The 27,459-nt window shown below is 35.8% G+C and overlaps 2 long non-coding RNA genes across 3 annotated transcripts; one reads left to right on the top strand and one right to left on the bottom strand.

Annotated features, from left to right (window-relative positions):
• Nucleotides 1–3,242: 3,242 nt before the first annotated feature.
• LOC141379237 (uncharacterized) lies at nucleotides 3,243–22,190 on the bottom strand. Of its 2 annotated transcripts, none has more exons than XR_015518421.1 (3): nucleotides 21,894–22,008; nucleotides 16,485–16,550; nucleotides 3,243–5,543 (listed from the first exon to the last, which is right to left on the bottom strand). It is a non-coding gene; the product is annotated as an uncharacterized LOC141379237 (long non-coding RNA). The 2 variants fall into 2 exon arrangements; XR_015518420.1 differs by lacking the exon at nucleotides 16,485–16,550 and adding an exon at nucleotides 9,038–9,168 and having other exon boundaries at nucleotides 3,752–5,543; nucleotides 21,894–22,190.
• On the top strand, nucleotides 4,584–9,680 carry LOC147839187 (uncharacterized). Its single transcript, XR_015518419.1, has 3 exons — nucleotides 4,584–7,505; nucleotides 7,633–7,970; nucleotides 8,030–9,680. It is a non-coding gene; the product is annotated as an uncharacterized LOC147839187 (long non-coding RNA).
• Nucleotides 22,191–27,459: the final 5,269 nt, after the last annotated feature.

Genomic DNA, 27,459 nt, shown 5'->3' with positions numbered 1-27,459 from the left:
ACAAGTTTAGATCTTTGAATTGTTTGCTGCAGAGTGGCATTTCTTATTGATTTAAGCAAATTGCAAATGCTTTGGGACATGTATCCAAAAAGTAAGTACTATTGTCTGTACTAATAGCACATGGCTTGTTAAACAAAACTAGAGTCAATTCTCATTTAAAGTGTCAAACTCATCTCAACTTCTCAATCAGTTTTCATCGTGTAAGCCATCTTACTCAAAGCAATATATTTAATATGACTGATTATATTTTTTCTTCTGGAGAAAGTCTTATTTGTTTTATTTTGGCTAGAATAAAAGCAGTTTTTAATAATAAAAAAAAAAACATTTTAACTTCAAAATAATTAGCCCCTTTAAGAATTTTTTTTTCCTGATAGTCTACAGAACAAACCATTGTTATACAATAACTTGCCTAATTACCCTAACCTGCCTATAGTTAAGCTAATTAACCTAGTTAAGCCTTTAAATGTTACTTTCTGCTATATAGAAATGCCTTGAAAAATATCTAGTAAAACATTATTTACTGTCATAATAACAAAGACAAGATAAATCAGTTATTAGAAATGAGCTAATAAAACTATTATGGTTAGAAATGTGTTGAAAAAATCTCTTCGTTAAACAGAAATTGGGGAAAAAAATAAACAGGTGGGCTAATAATTCAGATTTCATGTGTATATGTTGATTGTCTACATTAAGATCACTACCTTTTTTTGAACTTCCACAATCCTGAACTGCAGCAAAATGCTTGGGAAAAAGCAATTGGAAGATCTTTGGCAAGGCCAACAAGAGCAACAGGATGTCCACCAAGAACAATTTTTTTTCATGGATGCTATTTTGTAGTATTTTTTAACACTATTTGTGGTAACGTAAGAAATATGAAATGTACAATACAGTAATTGAACAAGCAAGATTGCACTACATGTAATAAATTTGTTAAAAAAAAAAAGTACTTTATAAAAACTTTTATTTTTTCTATGTACTATTGACTCTTCTCTACAAATCTTAATTTCCATGGTTAACTGTAATGGTGAAAAACCACTAATCATTTTAAGCAGAGTGGCTCACACGATGACAAACACACAAACAGTCAAACAGTTTTGACATTTGCACTGTTTAAAAAAAATGTGCCAAAGCAATTGAGAAAAACTAAACATATCTACTTATTTTTTTAAATATAATATATTAAATATTGATTTAACTTTGAGGGCTTTACTCAAAGCAGACATTTCAATATACAGTTGAAGTCAGAATTATTAGCCCAACGGAATTATTTTTCCCCAATTTTTATTTAATGAAGAGAATTTTTTTTTTCTCAACACATTTTGAAACAATAATTTTGATACCTCATCTCTAATAGCTGATTTATTTTATCTTTGCCATGATGGCAGTACATAATATTTGATTAGATATTTTTCAAGACATTAGTATTTAGCTTAAAGTGACATTTAAAGGCTTAACTGGGTGAATTAGGTTGTTGTATAATGATAGTTACAACGTTGGTTATAACATATTAATTATATTAATTATATTAATAATAACATAACTAGTTATTTAGACCTAAAATGTTTATTAAACATTTTTAAAATGCTATTATTCTAGCCAAAATAAAACAAACAAGACTTTCCCTAGAAGAAAACAATATTATCAGACATACTGTGAACGTTTCCTTGCTCTGTTAAACATCATTTGGGAAATATAAAAAAAAAAAAAAAAAAAAAAAAAAAAGGAGAGGGGGGGGGGGGTTAATAATTATGACCAACTGTATGTGACTCATTTTAATAAAATATATTTTTTTAAAAAGCATTCAAAAACATTAAAACATGCATTACAAATATTGAAATTATTTTTTTTATTGTTTAAATGATCTTAAAGCACATAATTATTACTTGTGATTGATCCTCGTTGATCAGCATATAAATCTGCAATGCGTTTCTAGAAAACTCTCAGCTCCAGATGTCAAAAAGCACCCCTTGTGTTGAATTTGATCAGCAATCAAAAGTGAATTTCTTTGTCCAGCTCACATCTTCAATGAGGACAACACAAGGACAGAAGCTCAGTGCCAAAACACACAACGTCTTCCTGAAAGAAGTCTGCTATTATATAAAAAGCTCTAATATCGGCCATAATTAATAACCAAATGTGTTGATCCAGCGCTGACAAATGGAAAACACACAGATGTGATCTTTCATTCCCACATCCATCACACACTTGTCTTGATGTTGGCTAAAGACTCCCTCGCTTTCTCACGCGCACAAATTACGAGGATTTATGCAAACGATACCTGGAGACTTGTTCTGAAAAACTGCAGAATGAAGATTAAGCTAAACACAAACAAATGAGCTGAAGGAGGGAAGAAAGCGCAATAAAAATGAACAAGCTGGAAATACCTCATATCCCTTGCCAAATACGCAACACTCCATACGAATTAAATCTTATCTCTCTAATCTACGGTGACACTTATATCTACACGAATAACTCAGAAAAAGACAATAAAATACGCCTTCTTAATGCGCTAATGTAGGAATTATCTGTGCGACTTAAATCTTGTGCAGTATTTACAGTTGCAGGTCCACCCACACAATCGCTCTCTCTGACAGAGGAATGAATATGAAACAGACACGAGCGGGACGAGCATCAGATTGCACCTCTTTTCTGCTTGGAGGGCACTGGGGATTGACACCACGGCCTTCCAAGAATGCCTGCCATCTTGAGTGCTCAGCTGGCTGCTGGATTATTTCATATATGCGTAACAGAAGCACCCGTTCACATTATAGCATGAATCCTGCTCTCCAAATCATACTGGATGTGTTGAAACACTCTATATTCAATCTGTTTTTATGTTTTAGCAGTGAGGAAGAAAATACCATAAATGCGAATGACCGTCTGGTGTACTGTGTCAGAATGCTGGTCTGTTTACCAAAAAATAAATATATAAATAAATAAATAAAAATATTATTATGGTCAACAGGTCAACACGCCCGAAGCTGTAGAATATTTTTACACCCATAAAGATGGAGATTAATAGACTTGAGATTATTAAAGTTTAGCTCTTAAGGTTTGTTTTTCTTAGCCCACTGGCAAAAAGCCTTATTCTTGTTTAAAGTATTGATCTAACAACATTTTTGTAAGTTTATTACAAGAAATAAATGGTGTAGGAAAAATAAGCTAAATTCAAAATATATCCTCAAGCAACCTTGCTTTGTTTTTAAAGGGGAAAAAAGACAGATAGGAAGAAAATATTTTTTCTGCAATTTGTTAATATGTTATGACAGTGAATTAGAAACTAACATTAATTATATGCTACTGTATAGTGATTAGTAGTATGGGATGGTGTTTTATGAAATATAAAATCAGTGTTAATTTTGTTGACAAAATTTGTCATAGTTTTCGTGATGAACAAGTTTCTAGCACTGTCACCTCACAGCAAGAAGGTCGCAGGTTAAACCCTGGCTGGGTCAGTTAGCATTTCTGTGAGGAGTTTGCATGTTCTCCCTGTGTTGGCATGAATTTTCTCTGGGTGCTCCTTTTTCCCCTACAAGTCCAAAGACATGCATTATAGGTAAATTGAATAAACTAAATTGGCTGCAGTGTATGTATTAATTCCACTATGGCAACCCCTGATTAATAAAGAGACTAAGCCAAAAGAAAATGAAAGAATGAATCTAGGATTATTTTGTACCAAAAGTCATATGGAAATAAAACAAAGACAAGAAAATATATTCAGTTATTTTTTTTAATAATGCATCTAATGTTTGATTTGTCTGTCACAGATATTTATTTCATTTATTGTAAAGAAAAAAAATAGGAAGAATCAACAACTACAAATCAAAAGTATAAAATATTAATAAAAACTGATCATAATTGCAAGCAGGGCTTGACATTAACACAAGCCAACCCGCCAAATGCGGACAGATTTCACCTGCGTTGGGTTATTTGCACGAGCAAAAGAAAGTAGGTGATTATCGAATGAAAGGATGAATGGGCGCACACAGGGGATCCTCACACACTGACGACAGTGTTGCGCGCACAACTGAATTGATGCGTGAGTGCTTAAAGGGTCACGAAACACCAAAACACATTTTTTGAGCTGTTGACAATCATATATGTCCCACACTGCTAAAAACACTATTAGACACACTATTAGACACATATTTGACTAAAAAGTGTAAATTGGTTGTTTTTGCGTTATTTCAAGCAAATCCGTACTTCCAGTTTGAAACGAATTTTTGAAGCTGCGTCGCGACCATGAGATAATAGCGTGTATTCCAGCGTGCAGGCTGGACTTCTGTGCCAGAGTGTGTCTTATTACGTCTTACGGTGTTGTGTTAAATTATGAGTAAGGCTTGGTTCAAATCAATCAGCGCGCTCTATTGTTCAACTTCATTAATGTTCATTACTGTCACAGTGTTTAGACGACAGAGAAGCCACGTTGTGTTGGCAAAACAAGCGTGAAGTGTTGCTTTTGTAGTTTGCTGCAGTTAAGTTTTGTTTTCATTTTCTCTCTGTGAGAGCGCAGCTGATGCTACCTGCCGAGTGCATCTAAGTTTTCGGGAAATGCTAAGGTTTTTTTTCTCATTCGCCGTGTGGTATCAAACATTGCATGAAAAATACACGCTTAGAGCAGTTCCTCGAATCAAATATCTTGTTTGTCGCGAGGGGCATGAATGAATTCCCTGAATGAAAGAGCCAAACTGCAGTTAAAGTCCACATCAAGTCAAAATCAAGTAATTTTAGCATGCCAAAGTCAAATTTATGCATATAAAATACACTCTCTCAAATACAAAATTGTGGCTAGTGAAAATATCGAGGGGCTAGTAATGTGGGAAAAATACTTGCCACAGTGGCTGGTGATCAAAAAAGTTAATGTCAAGCCCTGATTGCAAGAGCCTATTTTTGTAATCTGATTATGGAATCCAGATTATATTTAAGTAATTACTTTCTAGTGATAATGATTTTAAATGACTGTACAAGTTAAAAGACCTGTGAATGTACAGTATAGGGAGCAGTGGAGAGGACAAAATGTGAGATTATTATGTGAAGTGTTCTATACTGGAAACCAAGAGGAATGATGCTCTTGAGGATGACAGGAAGGAATGTGCATACCTGAAAAATACTTTTACATCTCATTTGCTGTCAGCCTGATAAAGTCCCATTTCACGGACTGTTGAATGTGTGTGTGAGAAGCAGTAAGTATATCTGTGTGTGTCCAAAGTAAGTAGGTGCTTATTTGTGTGTGTGTGTGTGTGTGTGGGTCTCCTCTTTCAGCGCGGAGAAACAGAGAAACTTTTCTGCGGACCGACCCGTGGAGCTGCCGAATGGAGTCTGGTGATAGGATCGGTTTACCTTCACAAGCCTGGCTTTGTTATCCGATCTGCCGCACGCAGGGACACGGAGCACAGTCAAACCCACTTTAATTCACACAAGATGTCCAATAAGCACTATCCGTCATTATTACGTTCCTGCGTCCACAGTCCTGGTCTCCCAATAGCTCTAGATGAGCTGGGATCCGGTTCTCTTCAAAAGAACGTCTGGTCCTGGTGATATTTCTAAAAGTAAACACACAAAAACAAAGCATATTTGGGCCTTAGTAGACTGTCTGCTTACTGTCTGCTAACACTGTTAAATTTGATAGCTGGTAAACAGACTTTCTGCTGATTATAAGTAACACTGAGACATGTTGCAATTACCTCTACTGACCCAAAATCGAAAATGTAAACTTTATATTAAAATTAGAAATCACAGTTTGGTAACAGTTTATAGACCATTTTGAGGGATGTAAACAAAACAATGGTCCCAATGTATTTCCTGTTTTACATTTTTAATTTCTATAGCTTCCGAGAACCCAAAAGAGCCACATATTGATAAATAATGTGGTGATAGCTGTTTCAACATTGAGTTATGATTGAATTGTCTCTTGTTACCGTTATGAAATAGTTTGATAACAAGCAGGAAATGTTCATGGGCCAGTGACATGACCATGTTGAAATGGTCTATAATCATAATTAATAAGCTACAATATATTCTAAAGCATAAAAAAATGTAAACTAGATATTTTACATAAAACATATTTAAAAAATTAGCTAATTATTAGTGTAAATCTGGCACCTGGTGGTCAATTTCTTAATTACCTGACAAAGCCTATTTAACTGGCAACCTAATTTCCAGTTTTCCTTGACTTTGCAAGATGGTGAGCTATTTAAAAGTAACTGAAACATTCTGACAGCAAATTGTGTAGATGAAGGCTAAAAGGATGACACAACACTTTCAGCAATATACATAGTTGGCCATTCCATTTTAGGGACCGAATACGCATCAATACATTCAAAAAGAAAGTTTTTAAAATGGCCACATTTATCTGTATAAACACTCAAAACAGTCATCTTTGAAAACAACAATAGTACAAATTATGGAGTGTAGACCATTTTAAAGACAAATGCGATCAAACATACATAACATTATTGGAGTACATGGTAGTGTCACTGGCCAAAAGTTTGCTAATGCTTCTTCAACATAGAGTGGATTTACTTTACTGGATTTACAGTGGTCCCTTGTTGTTCACACTGCAATGAATGCTTTTCTTACTTTTTATCTTTTTTCTAGTCATTCATTCATTTTCTTGTCGGCTTAGTCCCTTAATTAATCCGGGGTCGCCAATGCAAAATGAACCACCAACTTATCTAGCATGTTTTTACGCAGTGGATGTTCTTCCAGCCGCAACAAATCTCTGGGTTCCACACACACACATTCATACACACACTCATACACTATGGACAATTTAGCCTACCCAGTTCACCTGTACTGCATGTCTTTGGACTGTGAGGGAAACCGGAGCACCCAAAAGAAACCCACGCGAACGCAGGGACAACATGCAAACTCCACACAGAAACGCCAACTGAGCCGAGACTTAGCCGAACCAGCGACCAACTTGCTGTGACGCGACAGCACTATCTACTGCACAACTTTGTTGCTTTGTTTCTAGTCCAAATATCTAAAATTCTTAAATCAAGAAGCATTTTCAAGACAAGCAAAACATTTTGTCTTGTTTTAAGAAATAATACGCCAGAATCAAGTGAATTTTTTCTTAAAAAAGCTAAATAATCTGTTAATAGGGTGAGCAAAATAATCTTGTTTTTCCTTTCGATTATTTTGCTTACCCCATTGACAGATTATTTTAATTCCTGTTTTAAGGAAAAACTTAATTAATTTTGGCATATTACTTATTAAAACAAGATAAAATGTTTTGCTTGTTTAAAAAATGCTTCTTGATTTAGGATTGTTCAGATATTTGGACAAGAAACAAGATAAAAAATCTAAGTAAGAAAAGCATTTTTGCAGTGCACCTTTCACAACCTCGCAGTTTTGCAGATTTTTTTTTTTTTTTTTTTGAGCAATTAGACATTTTTTTTATTTTTTTTACAGTGCATTGTGTTCTGCATCCGGATTGGCTGTAGACCATTGCCAATCAATCTCCTCAGTGTCTCCTATACAGTACAGAATGCATTAATTTTGCCTAATTTACATAGATCTTCAATCGTTATCAGTGTGAGTTTCAACAAGGATGCAATAAGGGTTGTAACTGTCCGCAACAAGACCAATGTAAAGGGGGTCACACAACGGGTGTGCCACACCACACAGCGCCATGCATTTTAGAATTGTAAACATAGGTTTATTTGAGGGTACACACACCGCTGTCTGCTGTGCCCAGTTATGACTGAGGACACTGTTCATATTTCTGTCACACCACAGAGCGCCATCTGAATAATTTCATTTTGAATAACATGCGAATGTGTGCGTCCGGTGTGTGTTACTTCCAACTATCATGTGCTTGGCCATGGCACATCCGTTGTGTGAGCCCCTTAAGGATGGAGTCTGCTTTAACTTTGTGGATCAGTGACTGCAGGAAGCTAAAAAGCTTTATGAACCTTTAGCTGACAGCGATGAATGTTTGCGCCTGGCAACAGGTTTGATCTTTGGTTTCATTCTATAATAGGCTACTGCTCTTATTTTTCTACAAAAGTTTGAACTTTGAGAGTGTTTAAACAAGAGAGAAAAGTGTGAAAATGTTAATGCCTGTCTGAGAGAAATGTACAAAGTGTGTAGTGAGGGGTTTTACAGCCTAAAACATAATAATTGTAAAAAATAAAGCGAACTATTTTACGGATTTCACTTATTGCGGATTATTTTTAGAACGTAACTCCAGCGATAAACATGGTATCACTGTACATCCAAAAGTGGAGATTTATCATATACTTACAGCAAATTAAAAATGTACATCAACACCAAGCCAATGACATCATGTCATAACTTGCTTGCTGGTACTGTTTACTAACAAGGTGACAACAAAAAATTCTGGCTTGGTATATAATACAGCATTTTTGGCTGTTTTAGCAGATATGTGCAATTGCGGACCAAAAATTCTATTCAAAATTCTGTTATCTATACACAAAACTTTTTTTTTTAATGCAAATGAGTCTAAACTTCACTTTAGTGATGAAAACAGGTTTGAAAGTCCAAAGTAGATGAAATTATAAAGTATTTAAAACCAAAGTATATAAAGAAGTCATGATTAGTCATCATTTCTTGTGCAGAGAGAGGAGTTGGACCTCATTTAAATGCAAAACTTCAATGAAATGAAAAAAATAATAATAAAAAATTTAAATGACAACCCAGAGTCCTGAACTAAACCTGATTGAAAATCTCTGGAAAATAATTTCTAAAAAAAAACCTACAGTATAACTTTGGAAACACACTCAGTGAGCTCAGTTGTTTACTGGCCTTTACTTCTTTGTCTATTGTAACCTTCTGATTTTAAGTGCCTTTTTGACAGTTTTATTTGTAAAACCCTGTTGAAATAGCATAGTCACATAAATTCCTTTAAAATCTGACTGATGATTTCATTATTTCTTTCAAAAAATAATGTGATTATAAACTGTTTTCTAATTTTGATCTCCACTGTAGTTACAAAGTTGCTTGCAGTCAACATAATGTCTAAACGGGACCATCCTAAAGGGGAAATAAAAGTGCAACCAAACACACTCACACACATTTCTTGAACACATCAGCTTCGTTAAGTGTTTCCTTCGAGCGTAAAGAGCAGTGACGGCATTGGGCCAGGCGTTGGAGGAAGGTGATACCTGCCATTTGTCTTTGCCAAGACTCACAGAGCTGAAGCTGTGGAAGAAAATGAAGACTTTCACTCTGCTGTGGAGTTTTTTTTGTGTGTGTGTGTCTTTTCCTGCCTCAACGTCCCCCTTTTCTTTCTGCATTCCTCTCTCCCCGGAGGTTGAGTTGTAATGATTGAGATGTGTGTGGATTCTCAGCATGCTTAGCACTCATTATCAGACTGGATTCATCAGCGTCCACTCAGCAGATCCACTCGAGCGAAACAGCTGGCCCTCATACCTAACCTAATAAGACCACAAATATTCAGCTCAGTCCAAAATTTAGAAGTTCTGCTTTACTGATGAGAGATGCATACTGGGAGATACACTTAAAAATGTGGATATTTCTTGTATAGTTAAATATGTTAGTGATAAATATCTCATCTAGACTACTATGCATTGAAATGAGGTGAAGACTTATAATACTACAAACTAGAAAACACCATAAACAAGATTTTTTTATTTATTTTACTTTAAATATGAATGTAGTGTGTCCATGCAAGACTCTTATAATGCCAGGGTAGTTACATTTAAATGAGGAACAACTGCATAATAAAATAAATAAATAAATAAATAAATACTACTAAAAAAATAAATAAATAGGGCGACGCGGTGGTAGTGCTGCCATCTCACAGACGCTGCGTAAAACATATGCTGGATAAGTTAGCGGCTCATTCTGCTGTGGCGACCCCAGATTAATAAAGAGACTAAGCCGAAAAAAAAATGAATGAATAAATAAATTAATTAATAAATAATTTAATAATTAAATAAATAAATAAATAAATAAAATATAAATAAATAGATAAATAAATAAATAAAATATAATAAATGGATAAATAACATATAAATAAATAAATAAATAAATAAATAAATAAATAAATAAATAAATAAATTTGTTTTCCTTCGGTTTAGTCCCTTATCTATCAGGGGTCATCACAGCTGAAGGAACCGCCAGCCATTTTAGCATTTGTTCTACGCAGCGGATGCCCTTCCTGCTGCAACCCAGAACTGGGAAACCCATACTCTCGCATTCACACACACACACACACTTATACACTATGGCCAATTTTGTTTTACCCAGTTTATCGCATGTCTTTGGACTGTGGGGGAAACCAGAGCACGAGGAAACCCAAGCGAACATAGGGAGAACATACAAACTCTACATAGAAATGCCAACTGACCCAGCTGACTCGAAGCAGCGACCTTCTTACTGTGAGGCGACAGCGCTAACCACTGAAACACTGTGCTGCCCCTTCAATAAATAAATAAATCATGAGTAAAATAATTAAGGGCAGAGTTTCAAACTACTGGTTGTCAAGGTGGGCTATTTAGCCCAATGAATCAAATCCAAAATAATTATTAATAATATTTTTATTTTTATTTTAGGCTACGCAAAGTCTAAATTAGTGCATTTAAGAGATTATAGTATATGTGTATTTTCTTCCATCCCTATTCATCCCATTCGATGCCCATTCTTGTTAGCCCTAGTCTTGCCACTGTCTTACACTTACACACTGTATGCTTCAACATAAATAAAAACTAGGGTACTTCTCTGGATCTTCATTCAACAGTACACAAGTTTACTGTGAATGAGCCAAATAATACAAAACAGTAGCCTGACGAAAAAAGAAAGAAAGAGGAGACAAAATCACAAGGAGAAAAGTGAACATCAAAGGAAGGGTGTGTGAATTAACGAAAAAATCAATCACAAACCCACATCTGATTATGTGAAGCGGACCATCAACACAACTCATGATCTCTCTCTGTCAACTCTACAGCCACATTAATCACGTCAGGCATTGCCAAGCCAAACACGAGAATACTAATGACATTGGATTAGGGTTCAGAGACCGGGTGCCTAGCAGGCTTGATTTCATTCATCGTATGAGGGGGGAAATACCGCGAGACAGAGCCCTGGGCTGCTGCAAGGTTATCCCTCCTCTCTTCCCTCTCAATTCCCTCTGGTCTCCTAATTCGGCTAATACCACTGGTTTCCAGGGATGTTATTAATCAATAGAGTCCCTAATGAGACAAACAGCCTGGGGAAAGTCTACACCAGGGGCCCCCATCTATTGTGTTTGAACTTCATGTGTAAGCACTTTTTTTGACGCTCTCTAATCTACAAATCATCTTTTTTTTTTCTCTCATTGGTAAAATTTGAGCCTCTATGCTTCACCAAGAAGCTCCTGATTACTTTGACTCTCACTTTACATGTATGTCTCGCCACACTGATCCGCTTACTGGCATTACTGATTGCTGTTTACCGGCGGCCACATGACGGCTGTGTGCAAACGGCTCTTTGGATCCTCTCGCAATGGTAGGATACGTGTTTATTTGATGGCGTGCGAACCATGAAGAACGACACCTGCAGTTCAAGCAGATACAGTTGCACTTGTGGTTGTTCCATCGAACGTTTGTGTTCTCTGATGTAGCGAGACGAAGAGAGGGCCACAAATTTTTCAAGGGGGGTTCAAAAGAACAAGGGCCTTTAATGTTAACAACACAGCTGTGTTTACATAAATGCCATTGGAGAAAAAGGGAGAGGGGTTAGCGAAGGACAGAAAAAACTACACGGATGGGATGATGTAATGAGCCTGGGGAAGAAGTGCAGGCTGACCTTTGACATCTCAACCTTGTTTGGGAAGGAGTGATGGCTCTTTTTTCCTTTTCTTGTTAGAGCTGTCCTCTACTACTGTCTGCTGCCATACTGCAGATCTTCAGCGCACCTGCGCAGGTGAATGAGGTAATGTGGAGGTCAGACGCTCACTTGTGTATTGGGAAAACAGACAGACGATGACTCCGAGGAGAGAAATATGGGAAGAGAAAAATAGATTTTTCTTTTTTGCTGTATTGTTTTCATATTGTGTCCAACAGGAGGAAAGGTATATTTTCTTTGGCATCACTGTTATCCAGGTAGAAACTTTTTAACATGTTTTTACAAATTTCAACTGCATTAACTCATATTAACTCATTTATAACAATGACTACATTCACATGGACATCATTGATCGAATTATTTGCCTAAATCTGAAGAAGTCAATAATATGATTAAGGTGTTTACATGAGTTGCTTTATGAATGATCTTTTCATGTTCCCACTTTACATGTTATAGCACATAAATCGATTAACTTTATTGCATTACCACACTATCCATGTGTCTTCCAGAGTTTCATGCAGTTTCAGTTATTTTGAATTTGTCTATAGTTCGACAGTTTCACTTTCATTTTATTCATAAGCCCATGACAAACTAAGGTACTCAATGTATCTATGAAGTACTAGTGGGAGAGTGTTGTTTTAATAGAAATTGATACCACACACTGAATGGAAAAAAACTCAGCATTTCTCGAGGTGTGGGTCTGGGGTTCTTTACCACGATGGCCGAGATAACCTAACATGCTTCAATTCAGGAAAACATGCAACCCAAGCTCATTCTGGAAACATAGCCCCGCGGACGTTTCTGTAGACCGCGATTTACGTGGCCAGAGGTATGTAAAGGCCGCGTGTGTTTTTTTTTTGAGCGAACGCTGCGGGCCGGTGTGGCGCCGCTCCGCCCCTCTTCTTCGTGCTCGCCGGCCGACAGCTCGCCTCCGAGTGGAGGGCTTTCCCGATGCAATCAGTTTGTCCGCCTAGCTCACAGCGTTGCGTTTGCCTAGCTCACAGCGAAGGCCCCGGAGGAGGAGGAGGAGCCGGAGCCGGCTGCGGTGAACGACGACCGGGATCGAGTCCGGGGAACAGCGGGTTCCGGAAATCAGGTAAGACGAAAAACGGAATCCGGAAAATAAGGGCGAGAGCGCGGCGGGATCCGAAAACGCGGTCGAAATCGAAGACGGGGGCTTTTGCTTTTTTTTTTTTTTTTCGAACCGGCGGCTTTTCGCGCGAGAACGGGTGGGCGTGAACGCCGCGCGCTCCCGAGAGGCGCCCGCCCGAGACGCGAAAAAGCGCGCACAGCGGCCTCTTGCGGATCCGCGAAAACAAAAAAACGCTGGAATACGTACCTCCCGGGACGTAAATCGCGGTCCGCAGAAACGTCCGCGGGGCTACGTTTCCACAATGAGCCCGGGTTGAAAACATGTGTAATTACAAAAAACACCAGCAAATTAGGAAAAGATATTTTTGTTTGACAGAACATGTCCTGCAAATCTTCACAATGCAAACTCATTAAAAAAAGAAGGAAAAAAAAACGCTGCATTTTCTCACAACGCAAACAAATGATTAAAACATGCTGCATTTTCTTAAAAAAAAGCTAAGTATTAACAAACACGTTTTCTTACAACACTTGCACGGAACACAACGGAAATGTTTCAAGGTGACCCTAAAACGTGACAGACCAGCTATTTAGTTTATGGTTATTTAGGCTAGTAAATACTAAAGACAAAATAACCTGGATATTAAAATAAACAAACAAAAAACTCACCTTTCAAAGATCACCTACAACTTCACTAAGCAATAGTCACGGCACAGTGGCGTCTGTCACGTTTTTGGGTCCCCTTGAAACATTTACTTTTGTGTTCTGTTTTTTTGTTGTGTTGTGAGAATATGCAGCCCGTTTCTGTAAATTGTTTGCGTTGTGAGAAAATGTAACACATTTTATTAATTTCTGTGTGTTGTGTGAAAATGCAGCAGATTTTTTTAATGTTTATGCGTTGTGAGGATTTGCAGCATGTGTGCTGTCAAATAGATGAAGATATTTTCTTAATTTGCTAGTGTTTTTTGTAATTGCACATGTTTTGCAGCACATTAACCTCTCTCGTCCACTGTACTGACTAAGTAGGTGCAGAGAATAGTGTCAAACAGCCATGTGTGTAAGGAATATCCTGTCACAAAATGCGGCAAAAAGTCCTACATGATGGCAATAGTTTGATTAAGGTGTTTGCATGTCTGTACTGTACTTCAATAATGTGACATGTACTTAATAGGAATACTCCACGTCTTAATTTGATTTCTGTTCAGTTTGATTATAACCTTAGTCACATTAAGCTAATCAAAAATTGCTGTTTACATGGCAGACTCTTAATTAGAGTATTGTCTTATTCATATAAAAATTGGTTTATTGGTGTCTATGTAAACATACTCTGTGTTTATTAACCTTTGTTAATCCTAGTTTATGACAATATAACAGCTCTTTGCTAATGATTATTGAGTCTTTTGGACCCTGTGTCTATTCAATTGCTTCCAGAGTATTTATAAAAACAATAATAATAATGATACCAGAGCCTGTTCCACAAAATCTACTTTTACATTTGATGTGAATACTTATGTGTCCACAGTGTGCGTAAACAATCAGCATATACATACAAATACTCACCTCTTAATTCAGAAGTACAGTCAGAAAAAAATGCAGTTCCAAATTTCCCTGTATTGTGATGTCACATGCCACTCCTGAGTCGTGACAACCTGTCTTATTAACATGAATCAATCACTGGATTTATTGGAAGTCATTGGATTTAAGTGAAAAATATTGATTTTAATCTACTAATAATATTCAGTCAAAAGAAGTGAGCGATTTTCAGGTATTTGTATTTAGTATCTGTAGTTTCATTCATATTTACAGCAGTAGGCACTGTTATAGGCAGCAGTAGGTACTGGTTATTACTTCCATCATTTTACGAAACAGATTTAATATAAATTTGCAATTTATTTCCCTGTCGTTTATGTTAACAGACTTATCTGACTATATATGACATATTTGTCAACTCTTGATGCTTTTGATATAACCTTGTGTGTATTTGATTTACACGCAAATTGACTTAATTTATAAAAATTTGATCACTTGACATACATTGTCTGATAGCTGGCATGTTTTGTTGCTATAATCAATAAACTTTAAAACATTTTTATAACAAGTTAATTGCAACAAACATAACATTTTGAATATAAGACAATAACAAATTTATTTAATGTAACTTTTTTTTTTTTTTTTTTACTTTAAATAGAGAAATAAAAATTAAAAATCGAGAAATATTTACAATAGAGAATGCATTAACAACCTGGTTGAACCACATACTGCCCCTGTTAATCCACCCTACTCTGTAAAGAATTATTAAAAGAAAATTATGTGTATATCCAAACCTGCGTCATTGATTTATTATTAAATTACCATCATTACTGTTAAAAATCTGAACAGTGAAAAGCCAAGGTCAAGGGTTTGATTGGCTGAGAATGCAAAAACTGGTGAAAATGCACCTGGAATGAGTTGCTTTGGATAAAAGCATCTGCTAAATGCAATATTTAATTAATCATTTTCATGCAAAAGTATCAGTTACCATGAAAATGACTTTGAATGTAAATAAAAATACAATTATTAGTCAATGAATATTCATGAATGTTTGTTTCTCTTCAAATGAATGTTTATGTATTTCTGCTAAATGAACGTGTATTCAATTCAATTCAATTATTAAATAACAAATCCCATCTGTAATTATGCAAGCAGGAAATATAATGATGAATTTTAAATAACAAACAAGGCACGAATAAAGGCAAGAGGAAACATATTTTGTAAAGGACATGAAAACATAGGAATAATACCTCAAAACATGAATAAATGTATTGACATTTGTCACCCGTTTCAGGAAAATAACAATATTCCAAAATGATTTACCCTGTTTATTACTCACAGCAGGCCTTATGGTTAGTTATAAAACCTTTAGTAGGCATAAAAACCATCTGCACATAAACTTCCTCATAGACAGACAGATGACAGTAATTCAATAAGGGACAGCGAGGGCTTTTAAAGATTTTACAGAGGAAGGATTATTCTTCTTGGAGAGAGAGAGAGAGAGAGAGAGAGAGAGAGAAGGAATGAGTGAGCGAGTGAAAAACAGACGGGGACAAAAAATAAAGAGGGAGAATAAATCTGGACAAATAGGTGGACTAGAAGGCAGGAGGGTTAGAATCAATGAAAAAACAAATGAACAAGAGATTCTAGGATGGCCAGTTTAAGTAACAGGACCACTAAAACAAAACAAAAGGAATGTTTTTACAGTATATAAATAACAGGGGAGAACAGATTAGTTATGTTAACATTTTACAGTAAGACCTCTTTGTTAATTCATTAATTAAAAGTAGCTTAAAATGTACAGTTCATTTGTTATAGTATTCACAGTCTTTGTTATAGTTATTTGACAAAGTTAAACTGTTCACTGGTCAAGCTCATGTCCATTAAATATTTCCAGAGCCACTTGCAACATAGTAGCCCATCTGTATTTACATTTCTGGAGATTGCGAATTATGTAGCCAGAAATATGTATGGCTGCATTCATCTTTAAAACTAACGATACAAGGCGGTATGGCAATGCTCCTTTTTGTGTTTACCACCGGACCACTTACTTCCATATGCACGGCTTTCCTGCTGTTACTAGTTTGTCCAGTTAGCTTGCCATGTACGTCGGCAGACTTGAGACGCAGATAGGAGTTGATTACATCGACAGGGATTGAGTCCGGCGAAGAACAATTTTAGGAAGCAAATAAGACAAAAACAGACAAAAAAAAAAAACTAGTAAATAACAGGTTCAGAATGTGGTGAAATCTGAAAATGTGGTAAAAATCAGGCTGCCACGAGGGCTTTTCCTTTTCTGGAATGCTTTATAAATCTGTCGACTGGATTTAGGGAAGTGGCTGGGCGCTGGTCAATTAATGCTTTTGAAAACACTATTGGTTGGGTTTAGGGAAGGAGGTTAGCCAGTCAGTCATTCAGTCAGTCATTCGACAGCAGCCTCTGGTGGATTTACGCAAGAACAGCAGGAGCGAAAAGCACTTGCAAGAGAAATTTGAGATCTAAAAAAGCATACACAGCGTTCTCTGGTGGATTCACAAAAACAAAAACTGGAAAAAAATGTACATCCTGGAATGTATTTGGTGCTCTCCAGAAATGTATATAGAGGTACATTTTCAGAAAGAGCCTGGGTTGGCAAAAGGTGTACATATAAAGTAAAAAAGTTGTTATAACTGTGTATAACACTGATATATATGTGAAATGTGATGTATGTCGTGTTTCAGAGTGATGAACAGGACTGTGATCTTTTAATGTGAGCAGCTCATGATAACAGGGTTTCTGCAGGTTTCATCAAGTCAAATTTAAAACTTTTAAAGATCTTTTTAGGACCATTATGATCGACACTTTAGACTTATAAGGGGCCAACCACTAATGATTATTTCTAATGCTTTATGCTTTTTTTCTAATGCTTTATGCTTTATTTCTAATGCATTATGCTTGCCACAAAAAAACAAATCAAATATAATTATTTCAAAGTGACACACTTTAATGAATCAAAACATTAAAAAACGTGTGTATACACATTTATTCAAGATAAAAATTATTTTCTTTTTTTCAATTACAAGTTTAATATTGTTAAAAGCATATTTATAGTGGAGGCAATCACATGTAAATAATCAAAAATATATTTGGCTCAAATTGATTGAGTATTTAACCTAATGCATTTCTGTTATAAAGCCTAAAGTTTCATGCCTATTTTTAAACATTGTGTCTATTTCCCCTTACTTCTGTCAAGAATTTTTATATAATTGAAAGATAACATAAAGGGATATATTGCTGCTATTATTATTAGGAACTGTGTAATTGTTTTCTGAGTTTTCTTTTCCTGATTTCATTAAGATGGATTGTTGGTAATAGATGTCAGCCCAATTGGGTAGCTTTACTGGACAGATGAAAATGCAGACCTGTTCAAAATGATTTAAGACACACAACACAATATTTTAGTGAATTTAAGACTTTTTAAGACCTAAAATTTTGTTTTTGCAATTTAAAACATTTTAGGACTTTTTAAAATCTCACGAACATCCTGGATAACAGTGTTTTCAGTGTCTTAGTGTTCGGTGTACATTAAATGTTGCTTCACACAAATGTTTATGATTCAAAAACAACCATAAATTATATTTTTAGCATGTTACTATTGTAATTTTATTGAATTATTATTGTAATTAAATGCATTGCAGTGTTATAATGTTATACAGTATATATTAATATTTCTGTATTGATCTATTATTATTATTTTAGGGTGGTCAACCGGGTGACTCAAAGGGTCTCCAAAATGTAAAGGAATGTTGTAATCTGAGATCAAGAGAGTGAGAACGTATTAAAATAATAGTTGTGTTAGCGTGTGCGCTGATGCTTATTTTCTGTGGCCGTGTGTTTATTATCTATCCATTATGTCTTGCTGTGTTTGCACTGCTGAACTAAACGGCTTGACCGTGCCCCGCTGTCTATTGTATTGCTGAGGCCACACTAACCCCCGACCACACACACACGCGCACACACACATACACTCACAATGCAGGTGCAGTGAAAGGCCTAACAAACAGTCTGATCTCTCATCTCTTTTATCTGTAGCCCATTCCAGCGGTGAGTGTGTGCCTTCATGTGTTAAATTGGCCGTACGCTGTCCTCCCTTTCCTCCCAGTGATCCTGATAAGGCGTATTAACTCACATACAGGGTCAGACACACTGTTTTATCCACCCATAGACACTTACAACATGACTGTGATGTCATACACGGTATACATCAAGTGAATGGACCTATAGATCAATGTATGAAGCCATTGGCCGCAACCTACACCCACCATCTTCTTTGTTGTTGTGTTGGATTCATTTACAATAGTAGAAGAGAGAAGAGTGGGAAAACGGAGGAGAAGCAAGCAGATTCAAACATTAAATCAAAACCTGCAGGTCAACATATGTGTGAGACTGTCTATTTCTTTTTTAAACTTGTATATGTTTAGACTGTTCAATGAAATAACAACCCCCATAGCAAAATTTCTCTGGCCCAGATCTCTCCCACACCATTAGCATTTGCTTGGCCCACATGCTACAGTGAACTACGGTACATGACTGGACCAAGTGTGGCTTCCATACAAGAGGCAAACATGGACCAAATCTGGGCTAAGTCTTAGCCAAGTTAATAACTCATAACTGGGCCTGAACTGGGCCAGATGTGTTGGTGTGTCACGACTGCAATGAAACTGATAAACCCATGAAGCATTGCGCCTCAATGCGTTGTGCTTTTTCTGGAATCGACCTAATTGATAGTTTTTTCTTTGCTCAAAAATAATTTAAATGCATTTTAAAAGTGGGTAAAGATAGGCCAAACTCACATGGCCCATGTATACATTTTAACATCTTGGCCAAATACTACATTTAATGTCCGGCCCAAGTCTTGAGTGCCGCCTGTAAGACGGTGCCACCTCAGCCAAACCTGGGCCATGCTTGCCCCACATGCTGTATGCCAGTGCCAGACGAATGCCTGCTGTGCCAGCTTTAGGCCAAATCTGGGCCTGAATTATTTGATACCGGAAAAATTTAGGAGCCTGAAAATGCAAATGTCATTTTCTTTGTGTAAACCACAAAGTATTAGTGTTGTTATGATGGACATTACATGTTCAGTCTTTTGGTATATACAAGTACTGGACAAAAACAAAACAAAACAAACAACAGGCCACTACAGGACTACAGCATAAATTATTTAAAAAAAACACAAACGTTTCTGTTTTTTAGGTCATTGTTGATGTAATTTAAATTTATGTGTTTTGACAGATGCTCTTTTTAGGTATGCATTTATCATTTTACAAGTGCTAGCTCTTGCTGGTAATCAAACCATCAACCTTGGCTTTGCTAGTGCCATACTCTACAATTTGAGCTTTGGCTCAGTTATCCTTTGCTGTTTAGAATTGGTTTTCTCATCTGTTGTCATGGTTACTGATGTGCACCTGCTACTTGTTTAATTGGTTTCTCAAGTGTATTTAAGTCCTTAGTTCTAATCGTTGTCTGGTATTGCCTTAGCTTTACTATGAAGATTTTGTGTTATGTTCTTTAATATTATTGTTATTATTGTTATTGTTATTATTATTATTATTATTATTATTATTATTATTATTATTATTATTATTATTTATTCATTTATTTGTCTGTTAATAACAGGGTTATATATATATATATATATATATATATATATATATATATATATATATATATATATATATATATATATATATATATATATATATATATATATATATATATATATATATATAGTTGAATATTTACATATAGTAGTTTGGGATGTTTGTTTTATTTTATTTAACTTTAATTGCTTCATTCTATTTTTAAACAGTCATTAGCTAATAAATGATCAAGTTAGGAGTGTTAAATTAATATCAGCTGGCAGCATTCACAACAGTTGACGTGTCACTCTCCATTCTCTTTGAATAGAGAGAAAAACACAATAGGAAAATATATAGTTTATTTAATTTACAAGGCACATTCATATGTGTTTGAGAGAGTAGGTTATACACAAATTACTGTAAACACTTTTCAGTTTTAAATGATGTTTTGCACATATCTGTCTGATATAGCAATACAAATGACATATTATTATTATTATTATTATTATTATTATTATTATTTTATGGCCATGATATATATGAACACATTTAAAACATACAGTATTTGTAATTTCAATGGTTCTAAAACATATACAGTTGAAGTCAGAATTATTTGCCCCCCTTTGATTTATTTTTATTTTTTTAAATAATTCACAATTTATGTTTAACAGAGTAAGGACATATTACAGTATGTCTGATAATATTTTTTGTCATTTGTTTTATTTTGGAAGCAGTTAAAAGCAGTTTAGAATTTTTTAAAAACCATTTTAAGGTCAAAATTATTAACCCTTGTAATTTATATTTGTTTCCGATGGTCTACAGAATAAACCACTGTTATACAATAACTTGCCTAATTACCCTAACCTGCCTAGTTAACCTAATTAACCTAGTTAGGTCTTTAAATCTCACTTTAAGCTGTATAGAAGTGTCTTGAAAAAAATCTAGTAAAATACTATTTACTGTCATCATGGCAAAGACAAAATCACAGAGACTGTCTTGTGCGCTTTTGATGATCTTTTACTGGAGCACGAGTGAAGTCCAAGGCCTCCAGTAGCCTACATATAAAATCATTTGTACGCTGAATATGATACAGCTTAACTTAAATTTCTGTAAATAATAATAATTAAATAAAATTAGGTATATCTGACTCTTTAGTCAACATACTTTTGTTAAATCTTCATATAGCACGGAATTAGAAGATCTGAATGTAAATTAAACCACTTTCAAAAATCAGCTGCTCTCTGATCAGAGACTGCATGAAGGTAAAAACAGGTGTAAACAGCCTTACCAGATGTAAACAGCCTTATTCAAAGCAATTCAATCAAATGTGTTGTCAACTATATCTGGATGTGGTTTAAAGCAGACAAGCTAAAAAGATTTTATACCTCATTTACACCTATATTTAGTGTTATATAGTTGTGATCAGACCAGCAAAAACACATCTCAATACTAGGGCCTACTAAGAAACAATGAAGAGGAAGATTCAAATTCAATCTCACTTTCTTCACACTAAATCAACATGTGCACAACACACCAAGCCACAGCTCCAAGGTTTTGTTTTGCAGTGCATGTCTCTGAACAAAAAATCCACATACTACACACACACACACACACACACACACACACACACACACACACACACACACACACATCAACTCTGAAATGTTTCTCCCTCAGCTCAGTCTGCAACCTCAAGCGTTGACAGCCTCTTCCAAACACCTCCTTGATAGTTGAATATCTCTACACTATTACGTCACACACGTCCACAATCACACACACACACAAACACACACGCATAAACACACGCATACACAAGCAGACACAAACGCGGCTCTCACTCACGGTCAGACTGTGGCGCTCATCTGTCTCATTCACATCTTTCTTTCAGTTTCCGGAGTTTCCAGTCGAGGCAGACGGCTCTGCGAGGGCCTGAAGTCTCTTCTGTCTGCCTGTGTGTATTTTTAGAACCTCAGCACTAGAAATACTCCTCAGCACCGAGACTTGACAGTTTGAATGTGCGCGCAGGCTTTCAGAAAATGTTTATAAATTTCTCAAGCAATTTGGCAAGAGCGACAGGACGTGGCCATGTAGCGAGTCTGAATAAATAAAGAAATAATCCCTCACAAAGCCAGAAGCCCCAGCCTGATTTTCACACTTTGAGCATATAAAGCGCTCTCCGGGGACAGATAACATTAATATTTCAGATTTCAATGGCGACAAATGGATTTTCTGTGTCGATCTATATGGTATACTTAACCTTGGAGGCCTTTTTTTTTCAAAATTGTATTAGTAAGCAAAAAACGTCAGAGTAGCACTTATCCAAAGAAACAGATCAAGCTGATTAATTTTCAGTCAATGGCGAAAAAAGAAAAATGATGTGAAAAAAAGTAATAGTTGCTGCAATACTTTCCCAGTTGATTGAATACATTAAGAATTGCAAACCTTTATACCATAAGTTTGCTTCGATAAATTTTAAAAATGCAAATGAGGCAATATTGCATTAAATATCCACTAATTTACATTCATACATTTAGAATGTAAACATACATCCCAGCAAGCATTTTTTTATTTATTTTTTTAAATGTCTAACATCTAAGAATAGTAGTCTTGGCTAAAACAAGGCTAAAATAGGCTTTCAGTAAAAATCTAATAGACGTCTCAGAATAGGCTAAAACTAAACTAGCCATCAAATAAACAAAAATAAATAATTAAACATATAAAGTTTGTCTGTCTAGATTTATGGGCTTAGTATTTATGAGAAAATGGTCTTTAAAAATATACACTCACTGGCCACTTTATTAGGTACACCTTATTAGTATTGGGTTGGGTCCCCTTTTGGCTTCAGAACTGCCTTAATCCTTTGTGGCATAGAATCAACAAGGTACTGGAAAAATTTTGGCATAATACCATCACACAGTTGCTGCAGATTTGTCAGCTGCACATCCATGATGCGAATCTCCTGTTCCACCACATCCTAAATGTGCTCTTTTGGATTGAGATCTGGTGACTGTGGAGGCCATTTGAGTACAGTGAACTCATTGTCATGTTTAAGAAACCAGTCTGAGATGTTTTGAGCTTTATGACATGGTGTATTAGGGATGGACACAGTCAGCAACAATACTCAGGTAGGCTGTGGCATTGCCACGATGCCTAGTTGGTACAAATGGGCCCAAAGTGTGCCAAGAAAATATCCCCCAGACTATTTCACCCCCACCACCAGCCTGAACCACTGATACAAGGCAGGATGGATTCATGCGTTCATGTTATTGACGCTAAATTTGACCCTACCATTCTAATGTTGCAGTAGAAATCGAAATCAAGCCTCAGTTTCCTGTTCTTAACTAAGAGGATTTTCTCCTGGTATGACCTTCTGCTGCTGTAGGCCATCTGCCACATGGTTTGACGTGTTGCGCGCTTTTCTGCATACCTCGGTTGTAATAACTAGTTATTTAAGGTACTGTTGCCTTTCTATCAGCTGGAAGCAGCCTGGCCATTCTCTTCTGACCTCTGGCATCAACTAAGCATTTGCGTCCACAGAACTTTCACTCACTAGATATTTTTTTCTTTTTCAGACCATTCTCTGTAATCCCTAGAGATGGTTGTGCAGGAAAATCCCAGTGGATCAGCAGTTTTTGCACCAAAAACCATGCCCTGTTCAAAGTCACTTCAGATCATCTTAACCATGTCCACATGCCTAAATGCATTGAGTTGCTGCCATGTGATGGGCTTATTAGAAATTTGCGTTAACAAGCAGTTGGACAGGTGTACCTAATAAAGTGGCCGGCAAGTGTACATATTATAGTTGGAATCTACAGGCACAAATTAATTGTGCAGTGTCTTGACTTAAACGTCTGCTCTGCGAGCTGAATATAAAGCTATAGTGCCACATTGCTTTTCAGATGATGTTCAATTGAGACGTCATAAACAAAGCGACGCCATCTGACAGGCCCACAATGGAGGCAGAGAGGCATAGGACTTTATCAGCAGACTCAAATATTGACTTTGAGTCACATTAGCAAAACTATTCACCCTCAGTCTAAAAAAATAAAAAGAACTCTCATTTAGGGTCTGTCATTTGAATGACCTTTTCCTCATTTGTATGTAAATCCCCAAATTACAATATCCAGAGTGTTTAACCCTCTGCCACACACCACGACAGATTAAGCATCGCATTGGAAATGTTCGGATTGAAATATAGATCTGGGTGTCATGCAACAGGTCACTAATTGGATATTATTTATCAAAAAATTGGCTCAAAAGTGGAATGTCATGTAAAACGTAATCAAATAAGCGTGTTTAAGCCGTCACAATTTGAATGAATTCTTGTTGACCGATTGTTGGTTTTACAATTAGTTTTGGTCTGGATGAAAATTCTTGAAATCAAGTCAATATTAGTTATTTTTACAATATTACGTTTGTGGAACCAGCTGCCACCAGACATTACGAGTGCTTCTTCTCTCTCTATTTTTAAGTCTAGACTTAAGACACATTTTTATTCTATTGCCTTTCCAGGCTTTTAATCTTTATTGTGCTTTGTTGCTGTAATACTATTATTTTTATTATTACTTTTATTGTTGTTTTACTATTTTAGAATGTGTGCTTTGGTTTTGTTCAGCACTTTGGTCAGTACCAAACAGAAGTTAATTGTGCTTTATAAATAAACTTTACTTACTTACTTACTTACTTACTTACTATTAACATGTTCAAGTAACCGGTTGCCAGTATTAAAGCATGTGAATATAAACTAAGCTATGTGCTAAATAAAAAAATATAAAACAGGGAAAATACAACTAAAACTAAATAAAAAACAAAATAAATTACAAAGGATATGCTCCATTTAAAAATGTACAAAAATGTATTTTGAAATTATTATTTAGAATTTAATTAAAAATAAAAATAAACAGAAAAGTAGCAAATATAGCAATATTATCTTAAATCTTAAATGAATTATATAATACAAAACTAAAATAAAAAAAAAACTATTATCTCAAATGAATTATATTATGAAATAACATGTTACTTCACTGATTTACCACATTATCACTGCACACACTGCCTTCCCAAAAGCACTTTTTCCTGCGATGAAGCCACTGTGCTGTAAACTGTATCTCTCTCACAGTCATGAATGTCGCAGGCCAGTTCAGTCTTCACTGAGAAGGCCAGAAAGTCACACTCTCCAGGGGTCCAACCAAGAATAATCTCAGCACGAGCTTGAGTTTCACCACACTGGAATAATCACGGCAGGTTCAGGTCAAAGGGCTGTTTGAAGGCTAATAATCCATTACAGCCCGCATCACTCATATCTCACATATTTACAAACAACAAGGTTACCTAAAGTGAAGGTGGCAACCGAGCGACGACATGAAATAGCACACCACCAGTGCTATTCTTCAGGGAAACGAATACGAGCACACAAAGTTCACAAAGGGCTGAGGCTGGAAGAGAACAAACAGTAGGCTGCAAAAAAAGATGTGCTTTTAGAATTGAGAAATGAGCCTCGCCGTCTGGCCTTTTCCGATGACTTACACTCGCGCTGAGGTAAAACGGTTTCATTTTGCATGTTTAAATTGCCTCCATTCTAATCTGTTTTCAAAGCCTGTCCCTTTAGCCTATCGGGTGAAATATTAATTGTGTAAGGCCTATCGGGCTGAAATCAGAGCCTGGTGGTACTCCCTTCTGAAACAACAAAGGCCGCGCTCTACCATTGTTCGGCCAGCGTGACTGCGGGATTTATGTGTTTATATGAGAGCTGTCATCATAATAACGCATCATTTCCTCGAAGATGATGCGGACGATGCTGTTAATTCGAGATGTCAGATATTTGATATGATGCATGTGGATGATTTAGAAGGCACAGGCACTGAGCTGTAAACACTCGACTGTGAATGTCTGACCATTAATAAACACCTCATTAGAGCAAGCCATGAACCAACCAACTGAACTTATGTTACCGTAATAAAGACACAGATTTATATGCCTGAGAATAACTTTTTTGGATTTAGGAGATTAAAAACAATCTGGTTTACTTCCTAAATGGTCACAACTTGCATAGTAGGCAAGCACCAGTTAATCTGCCACTATAACAAAATTTAAGCCAAGAAAAAGCCTTGGGAGTTTGTTAAGTACTGTTACTGCATATTTTATAAATTAAGTACCCAGATTATAGCTAATATTTTAGCTAAGGATTTCGACACAGCTTTACTATTATTATTTATATTATTTAATACAATTTTATTCCATTTTACACCTTTATATAATTTAACAAAAATAATTATGCATACTAATAACACAATAACAATGAATACTAAACTCTGGTCATATGCTCCGTTAATAAGTCCATAATGAGATTAAATTTAGAAAATGTAAAACATCCTATTATTATGGCTATAATTTAAATATCATAGAATAATTAGTATGTAAGCACCAGTCGGCAATTACTGCTATGAGACTGAAATACCTTGTAACTCTGACGAACACAACTCATTAAATTAAGAATTCTTACAATAATTACATGACATCATAAGGTTATTGACTTAATATATATTAACAGTACACAAAATATAATAATAATGATAATAATAATAAAAATAATGATAATTATTATAATTATTATTATTATTATTATTATTATTATTATAAATAGCTACAAGCAGCAATTATTGAGGCCTAGCAGTCCAGTGGCCACATCACAAACAGGCACAGCAACAAGCTACATAAACAAGCTATGGCATAATTGGTGTCTGTGTTGCTGGCATGACCCAAGGATTAAATTGAGACCAAATTTGGTTTCATCAAAATAAGCATATGCAGGCAAAAGTTGGCCAACTGACCTGGAAAAATGAGACATTCGACTCGGCATGCTCTGCCGGATGTAAAGAGACCATTTTTTTATTTATGTATTTTTTTTAACAAAGGGTTGAGAACTTTTAAACTAAAAAGCCATTTCTTTGTATCTCCAGACCAATAGGGGGCAGTGCGCCAAAACACTGCAGCTAACTTTAGATCATGGTTGTAATAACATACACCAAGTTGTATGTGAATATGTCAATGCGCTGCGGAGATAACACCTTAAAGGTGCAGTAGGTAATCTGCCACAATGCTAATCGGTTAGCATAAATCTCTGAAACACAGTATTCCCCTGCCGTCCAAAGCCACGCCTCCTGAAACATGAGCACGTGCACCTTAAGAATGACATCAGAACCCTCTCTATGTGTTGAGCTAAAGCGTCTAGTGCTTGTCCGGCAGTGTGCAGGAATTACAATTATTACTAAGCCATACTTACATGCTATTTCTGAACAAATATTCAGAGTAAAGCAGTAAAACTAAATAAAATCTACATTATTAATGCTGTAAAAGGTCACTTATGAAACTGGAAATAGTTACATCAATCATTCACCGGAAGATTTTA

Source organism: Danio rerio, chromosome 20 (genome assembly GCF_052040795.2).
Source record: "Danio rerio strain M-AB ecotype USA chromosome 20, GRCz13ab, whole genome shotgun sequence".
NCBI classification, from domain to species: domain Eukaryota; kingdom Metazoa; phylum Chordata; class Actinopteri; order Cypriniformes; family Danionidae; genus Danio; species Danio rerio.
The sequence above is the reverse complement of the archived record's forward strand: the minus strand, read 5'-3'. Positions and strand labels throughout refer to the sequence as shown.